Genomic DNA, 9,100 nt, shown 5'->3' with positions numbered 1-9,100 from the left:
ACAACAGCAAGTGCCAGGCAGGGTGCTAACATTGTTCTATCTGCAGGGAGGTCCTTCCCCACAGATAACACAAAGGCGTTTTTAAAAACTGAGTAGTTACCTAAAAATAACTTTAAATTTTTATTTTATATCTTGTGTCAACATATAAGGAGCTCTAAGCAGCAGAGTAGTGGTTACAAATCAGACTGCTAACCTCAAGGTCAGAAGTTCAAAACTACCAGCCATTCTGCTGGAGAAAGATTAGACTTACTGCGCCCATAAAGATTTACAGCCTGCAAATCTGATGTAAGGTCCCTAAGAGTCAGCACCGACTATACCACCACTACCACCAGCATAGGATTCCAATGGCTCAACAAACAAAAGTTGACAAAAGTACTAACTATTTGAGAACACAGTTGTTGTTTTTTAATAACTAGAAAGTAGGAAAGGACTTCCTAAATATAAAATCCAAATTATAAAATAAATGCATAAATGTAATACATTTTCAAAACTACATAAAATAAAGACAAAAGGGAGAAAACCCTATCTTAATATGTAGTTTCTACAAGCTAATGAGACTTGTTGTTAGGTGCTCAACTCCATAATGAGACTAGCAGAAGATAAAGTCAAAGAAAATGACCACATTCATCAATCTAAACAGATTTAAAAAAAATAATAAAAGAGGTTTACACCTCATTTAAAAGAAATGCAAATTAAAACTATGAGACACATGTTGTTGTTGTTGTTGTTGTTAGGTGCCATCGAGTCGGTACTGACTCATAGCAACCTTATGTACAACAGAACAAAACACTGCCCGGTACTGGTCCATCCTCACAATTGTTACCACTCTTGAGCCCACTGATACAGTCACTTTGCCAACCCATCTTGCTGGGGGTCTTCCTCTTTTTCTCTGACCCTCCACCCTACCAAACATGATATCCTTCTCCAGTGACTGGTTCCTCCTCACAATATGTCCAAAGTATGAGAGATGAAGTTCGGCCATCCTAGCATCCAAGGAGCACTCTGGCTGCCCTTCTTCCAACACAGATCTGTTGGTTCTTTTGGCAGTCCACGGCACTTTCAATATTCTCCTCCAACACCATAACGCAAAAGCATCAATTCTTCTAGACTTCCTTATTCACTGTACAGCTTTCGCATGCATATGAAGTTATTGAAAATACCATAGCTTGGGTCAGGTGCACCTTAGTCCTCAAGCTGACATTTTTGCTCTCCAACACTTAAAAAAGGTCTTGTGCAGCAGATTTGCCTAATACGTCATTTGATTTCTTGGCTGCTGCTTCCATGAGTGTTGATAGTTGATCCAAGAAGAATGAAGTCCTTGACAATGTCAATCTTTTCTCTGTTGATAAGAATGTTGTTTATTGGTCCAGTGGTGAGGATTTTTGTTTTCTTGACATTGAGATGTAATCCATACCAAAGGCTGTGCTCTTTGATCTTCATCAGTTTAAGTATTTTAAGTCCTCTTCATTTTTAGCAAGGAAGGTTGTATCATCTGCATATCGCAGGTTGTTAATGAGTCTTCCTCCAATCCTGATGCCACGTTTTTCTTCATATAACCCAGCTTCTTGGATTATTTGCTCAGCATACATGAGGGGGCTTCAAAAAGTTTGTGAAAAATGGAATTAAAAGATAATGGCATTTTCCACAAACTTTTTGAGCCACCTTGTATATTGTTTTAATTTATTAGAATGACAAAGATCAAAAAGGTTAATATTACTATGTGTTTAAACAGTTATGGGAAAATAGACATTCTTATGCATTACTGGTGACAGCATAATTTCAAACAAGAAGCTCAAAAAAATCTATTTTCCACGCCCATCTCTAACCACTGGGACTCTTCTTTAGGTCAACCACTGCTAACCATTTTGTTGTGTATTCTTATAGTCATTTTCCATGCATATTCAAGTATAAACATATATAAGGAGAGCAATTTAGTAATATCCATATATAAGGAGAGCAATTTAGTAATATCCATGAAAGCTCATGCTTTCTGACCCAAACAATTTTACTTGTAGGAATTTATCCTATAGATCTATGCAGGAGATCTAAGTTCTGCTCCTGTCCAATACATCTTATGCACTGTCACCAATCATGTCAATGGAGGCTTGCCAGTTGTTAGGATAGTGATCAAGTTTCAACAGCACTTACAGATGAAGATAACCTAAGAATAAAGGCCTGGTAATTTACTTCAGAAAATCATTTAATAGTAACTATATCATCACAGTTGTATACATGTGTGAAATGGCATATGTACAAGAACTTTCTTAGCTTAGTTTGGAATAATAAAATCTGTAAATAATTTAAATAGTCAGAGAAATTACGATATGGTCACATAATGGAATGTTAATCAGCTATCAAAAGGAATGAAGCAGCTATATATTTTCCGATATGGCATAATCTGCAATATTTATTGTAAAACTTCTTACATGAGGCTACAAAGCATGATCCCATTTGGGGGTAAAATTGTACACATGTATGTGCAGATGGTGAATGGTCTTTTTTTTTTTTTAACCCACAGTGCCACACAAAAAAAACAAATTTCTAAATAAATACGTAAATGCTATTGTACTGATTGTAGAGGTCATAGGAAAATGGGGAAAACTCATATATGTATCCCTAGCTTCTTTTTGCTCAATAACCCATCAGTTTTGCCTCCTTCAGACTGGTGAAACAAAATATCAAGTCTCAGCTAGTTGATAAAACTATTATTCTTTAATTTCTTAAAATCCTAAAATTCTTTAAATCCTATTGTAAAACTAACCACCAATACGTTAGAATTTTTCTAACAAGAGTAGACTACTTTAACTAAGCACTTCATCATCTTTTGATGTTTTGTCTTTGATTTATCTTCTGTCAGTATTTGTGTACTCTGGATTGTAAATCAGTAGTCAATCTACTCAAGGTATCCCACTGGCAAAGTGGGTTAAGCATTGGACTATTAACTGCATGGTCAATGGTTCAAACCCACTAGCCCCTTAGTGGGAGAAAAATAAGGTGGTCTACTTCCATAAAATCTCAGTCTCTGAACCCTTAGGGAACAGTTAGCAGTCCTATGGGGTCACTATGAGTCAGAATCAACTCAACAGCCATGTGCTTCATCATCTTATTCATAACGCCCACGTTTTAAAGCTTTCCTAATAGAAATTCTGCAGGTTAATGCTGTTGTTGCGTGCCATTAAATCGGTTCCAACTCATAGACTCTGTACAGGGTTTCGAGCAGCGGCTGGTAAGCTTGAACCGCCAACCTTGCAGTTCAAACCACCTTGCAGTCCTGTGCATTAGCCCACAGCACCACATCACGACTCCGGTTTACAAAGTCAAAAGTCCAAATTCAGAGTGCCAGCCAAGGGGAAGGCTTTCCCTCTTTGTTGGCTCTGGAGAAAGGTCCTTGTCTCCTGTCAGTCTCTGTAAATCCAGCATTCCTTGGAGATCTCCATGTGGCTTGGCATCAGTCTTTTCCTTCATCCAGGAGTTTCAAAGGGCAGGGATCCCAGGTTCAAAGGACACACTCCACTCCTTGCTCTTTTTAAGACTCTGGTCAAGGTGAAAAGGAGGGTCCGGTGGCATAGTAGAGTTCTGGTGTGGCATTGCAATATAAGCACTGGACTGCTAACCACAATGTTGGTGGTTCAAATCCACCAGCTGCTTCTTGGAAACCCTATACAGGGTCGCTATGAGTTGGAACTAACTCCACAGCATTTAACAACAGTAAGTGGCACAGTGGTTAAAGCACTTGGATGCTAAACAAAATGTCGGTAGTTCAAATCCACCAGCAACTCTATGGAAGAAAGACGTTACAGTGTGCTTCCATAAAGACTTGTTGTTGTTGTTGTTGTTGTTGTTGTTATTATGTGCCGTGGAGTCGGTTCCAACTCATAGCGACCCTGTACAGGGTTTCCAAGGCTGTAAATCTTTACAGCCTTGAAAATCCTATGGGACTGTTGTACGCTATCCCAGAGAGTCAGTGTAAGTCAGTATCAACTCAAAGTAGGTTAGATTGTGGTTTGCGTCAAGGTAAAACAAATGACACACAGGAATGGGAAGCAGACAAGAGTAGTATAGCAACAATTTCCAAAAGACTATATACTAATGGGCTTCAAAAAATTTGTTGACAAATTCCATGGTCCTTTCATTTCATTTTTCCATAAACGTTTTGAAGCCCCACCTTGTATAAACTAGGACTCAAAGATAAGTACATTTTTGCCTGATAAATTCTAGATGGGTGGGCATTCCAGAAAGGAGGACAATAAATATAAAAATACTGTAGTCATCTTGGTCCATTCTGAAAATTCCAAGTAATTCAGAAGAAAGATAGGATTGAGGCTTAATACATATGCAAAGATGGACCAGAATATGTGCTTTTCTTTAGGGATAAAGAAAGTAGGAAGTGACAAGACTCAGTAATAACTCACAGGTTGCTGGCCTGATTGACAGGGCAATCAGTAACACTTGTAAGATGAATATTTTAGGAATATAAAGTGTAGATAAGCAATTATGAAGACTGGTCAACCACAAGCGTTTTCGCCAAAGTTGAGCACCCACCAATGTCTACAATTCTACTTAAGAGCTCAATTATCTTTCTGAAACACAAATCTGATTGTGTTATTCCCTGACATATCCAAGACCAAAATACCTATGTCTCATGTGCTAAGAATAGCTTTGTGATCTCAGGAAAAGTATCTAGTTAGGCCTGGGTGCCATGAAGCATATAAAGTTCAGGCTCTGACTTCAGAACACCTGAGCCAGTAAGCCATACCACTAAGTCGTTAAGTAACCCTAGGCACATCGTCTATTTCTCTAAGCTTCAATTGTATTTTTTGTAAAAAGGAGATAACAACTGTTTATCCCCTGAGATGTTCTGAAAATTAAATGAGATGCTAAAATCCCAACAAATATTAAGAAAAACGGGGGAGGGTCACATTGGTATACAGGTCAGAAAACGGCATAACTATAGTAGTCTTTTGTATTTGGAATGCTTCTCACCCTCATCTTTATAAGGCCGTCACTCCCACATTGCTTATAAACTGGAATCTTTGGAATTCTCATATGGACAAACATGTATGTTTTATAAATCAATTCATTTCATCCTCATTTCATGCTGTCCTGGTAAATCTATTTTACAATGAAAGTTTAAGTGGCTAATTCAATACCACCAGGGCAGTGACATATTAGAGGTAGAAATCCTGATCTACATGTGGAGATCCAGGTTTGAAACTACTGCCCTGAGATCATCTTTAAACCAAAAATATCCCCTGAAGTAATTTTAAAATCAAACGAGTTCAGCAAAACTAGTCAAATAGATCTGTCTTGAGCATTATGCTCTTTTAAGGGCTATCTATAGAGTCCTGGTGAGGCGCTGCAGGTTAATGCACTGGACTGCAAAATCAGTTTGACTCATAAGGTCAGTAGTTCAAGCTCACCAGCCACTCCTCGGAAATCCTATACAGGGTAACTATGGGTTGGAACGGACTCAAAGGCACTTAACAACAACGACAATCTATATGGGAGGCCTGGTGAGGTGCTATAGGATAAGCACTGAACAAGGTCCAGCAATTCAAACCCACCAGCCGCTCCTCAGAAACCCTACAAGTTGGACAACACTTAATAACAACGTAGGGTATCAAACTGACAACAACAACTCAAGAGACTAGATAGCAACCTCAGGGGCAGTAAGAGAAGAACAACTCAGAGAAGAAACATGGGATCGGTTCTACAATTACAATCAATGTCACTAAATAGTACCAACAGAAACTGGTGAATTGGTGTAGTGTATATATCAAAACAAAATGAATACAATTAAAGGGGGGTGATGTCTATGGACCACAAGGGTCTGATCCACAACTCATCACTGAGATGGTGCTGGATGGGCAGCATTTCATTCTGTTAAATATGTTCCTGTGAGTTGGAATCCAACTTGGTAGCAGCAAACAACAAACATTCAATATCACACAAATAGAAAAGACTATTCTGCTCCAATCAAAAGTACACTCTCGAAATGCACTTGTTGCTGTTAAGTGCCATCGAGTCGGTTCCGACCCATAGCGACCCTGTACAGGGTTTCCAAGGGTGTAAATCTTTATGGGAGTAGAAAGCCTCATCTTTCTCCCGCAGGGCAGCTGGTAGTTTCAAACTGATGACCTTAAGGTTCGCAGCCCGATTCGTAACCACTACGCTACCAGAGCTCCATATGCACTTAGGAAAGGTTTAACAAGAAGAAAATAGCATAGCAGAAAAATTTATCCTTATCTGTAGTCATAAGAATATCTAAAACCTTGGACAAGTCCAGGTTAATTTTTTTTATCTCTAAATGACAATAATCACCTGTCTTACAAGTATATCCATTGTCTACACACAATGATTTTAAACTCCTTAAGGTGCAGGAAAGGAGAAATGTTATAGTATTTCTCACAAAATGTATTCAATAAGTAGTTGTTTTTTTTTAAAGTGGTCTTTAAATTCAAAATACCTTCCTTCCTATAAATTTGCATCTATATTAAGTTAACTGCTCAAAGCCACAAATTATAGTGACTCAATCAAATAATAGAAAAAATAAAAATAAAAACAAAAAACCCTTCTACAAAATCTAGAAATAGTTGACATAACAACTTTAAAACATGAGCTAAGTAAGCACTTACTACTTCAGGAATTTCATAATTTAGATTTAGCACTGTATTCTGATGTTTTATCAAATATTTTCTTGTTAAAAGAGAGAAACTTACCCAGTTTTACAATAGAGAAAATGCTGATTTTAGGGATAAGCACATATCTGTATGTGGCAAGGAATTACTGCCCTATTTATGATAAGAAACTATGTTAATTTTAATGCCATTAATAATAATTGGAAAAGTAATCCTAACCTTCTTTACATAATGAACTTTACGGTCCAGAAACATGTTACTGTTTCTGTAGTCGTTAAGTGCTGGCCTGTCAATTTCAACACATAGCAACCTTGTGTAAGGTTTCCACCGAGCAGTTGGTGGATTTGAACCACTGGCCTTGTGACTAGCAGTCACAGTGCCACACCAGAACTCCAGAAACACAGTAAGTGCTTAAATTCCTAAAATAGAATTCAGCATACCGAAAGTTCTTATTGCAAGTTAAAGACTTAATGTTTAATAATAGAAAACAGTATTACATTTTTATTATTTCCTAAAGTAATCAAAATGTGTAATTACGGAAGAAAAAAACAAATAGCTATTTCTTCCCTCACCTACCTTAGGTCAGTTTCAAAAACAAATCAAAATCAAGAAATTCAAAATAGAAAAAGGAGTGATCACCAAAAAGGGGCTATGCAAACATACAGATTTGCACTTTATGGGCACAGAAACACTATCCTCCATAGTCACATCCTTTCAATATTCCTGATAAACGTCAAGTCTGAATGCCAAAGCTTAAGCCAGGGAATTAAAAATAAAAAGGTGCTGCATCAATTTCTGCTTCCTGAAAAAATAGCCCATTAACACCCTTGAAATTTTCTGCGTGTTTCATTTTGGAAAGCAGGTGTGACACTGAATTTGACAATAACGAAAGGCCTATTTGGTCTCCCTGACATTCCTCCTCCCCCAAAAAAGTTTCTTTTCACACACTGCTGTTATTGTTGTTAAGTGTTGTCGACTTGATTCCGACTCATACCGATCCAGTACAGGGTTTCAGAAGAGCAGCTGGTGGGTTTGAACTGCCGACCTCAAAGTTTATGGCCTGATTCCCCAAACAGAACCGGTCTCCCTAAAGTGGATTAAAACTATGTGACACCACGAAGCGGGTAGGGATACATGGGTGGCTCCATGAATTATTTCAAATCCATGTACTAAAGGGAGCAACACCCGACAACTATCAGAAACTAGCAATGCAGCATCATCGTAGGAGGGCGTGATTGGCAAGACTGCAACGTAACACGTCAACAGAACAGGCCATTCATTACTAGCAGAGGGAGGCGGCAGAGAACCGGCAGCTGCAGGGGTCTAGACCACCGGGTCTGGATCACTCAGCCTGCCCCATGCCGCCGCTGAGTCCTCAACCGGTGATCGACTCGCGCCACTGCCATCCAGGATCACCCTCACCCTCTCCCACCACCCCCGGGCTAAAGAAGACGCCGTCGCTTTAGCCCGCTCAAACACTGTTCCGGACGGTGCTAACCCTCTCTCACCAGTCGCTAGATGAAACAGCGACGCTGGTCTCCGCGGGGTCGGCACACAGTTGCGCAGGAACTCATCCTCAGTGAATGCAAACCGAGAGACTCAAAAGCGCCAGGTGGGCCAGTACCCAGAGCCGGTTCTGCTCTGGAGGCCGCTGCCGCTACAGCTACCAGGAAAGGGGGCAGAAACACGGAGCGGGCGGAACTCAGGAATAAGATGGGCGTTGATTGGCTGGGGCTCGTGTATGCTTCATGATGATTGGTTTGTGCCTGTCCCGAAGACATCACGTAGTAGTTAGTACCTAAGCTGTGGCCTTTTCCCTAGCACTCCAAAGGCGCTTGACCCTGCTGGCCTTAGGACTGCCAGCACAGGCAGGCAGTCGTTGGACTCTGTATGTCAACAGCAGGGGTCCCATTCAGCGTCTACAGTCGCAGCTGTAGACAGAGAAAGGAGGATACGCGGGGAATTTGGATGCATTGGGGGTGCGATCACTAAGGCAGAAGAAACCAAAAGTGTGGACATCTTCCGCAAAAATAGTCCTCCTGTCACCCTAGCAGTGGGATCACTGGAAAGCCAAAGCCACACTCTTGCCCATCCCTGCTTCACTATATTTTACACCCGGTTATCGGGGTGCCTTCTTAGATCACCACCACGGAACCAGCAGCTGCCTTGATCACGCCACTCAGTGCCTGACACCAGCGTTACACTATTTCTTCCCCCAATTCCTGCTCCTTTTTTTTAAACTCTGCATCTAAGAGCCATTTCAAAAAGTTGTTGTTGTTAAGTGCCGTCAAGTCGATTCCGACCCATAGCGACCCTGTTTAGGGTTTCCAAGGCGTAGCTAGTGAACTTGAACAACCGATCTTGCAGTTCAAACGGCTTTGCAGCCTGGTGCATTAATCCACAGCGAAGTAGACAATCACCAGTAGGAGAACCTCAAGTGGGAAACAAACTGTTGCTGAATG

At 40.2% G+C, this 9,100-nt stretch overlaps 1 protein-coding gene across 1 annotated transcript in view; it reads right to left on the bottom strand.

Annotated features, from left to right (window-relative positions):
• IBTK (inhibitor of Bruton agammaglobulinemia tyrosine kinase) overlaps positions 1 to 8,301 on the bottom strand; it is a 120,446-nt gene extending 112,145 nt beyond the window's left edge. Inside the window, exon 1 of the mRNA XM_006873272.1 lies at positions 8,147 to 8,301. The gene's annotated coding sequence lies outside the window, so the exon portion shown is untranslated. The remainder of the gene's footprint in view (positions 1 to 8,146) is intronic.
• Positions 8,302 to 9,100: the final 799 nt, after the last annotated feature.

This window comes from Chrysochloris asiatica, unplaced genomic scaffold (assembly GCF_000296735.1).
Source record: "Chrysochloris asiatica unplaced genomic scaffold, ChrAsi1.0 scaffold00233, whole genome shotgun sequence".
NCBI lineage: Eukaryota > Metazoa > Chordata > Mammalia > Afrosoricida > Chrysochloridae > Chrysochloris > Chrysochloris asiatica.
The sequence above is the reverse complement of the archived record's forward strand: the minus strand, read 5'-3'. Positions and strand labels throughout refer to the sequence as shown.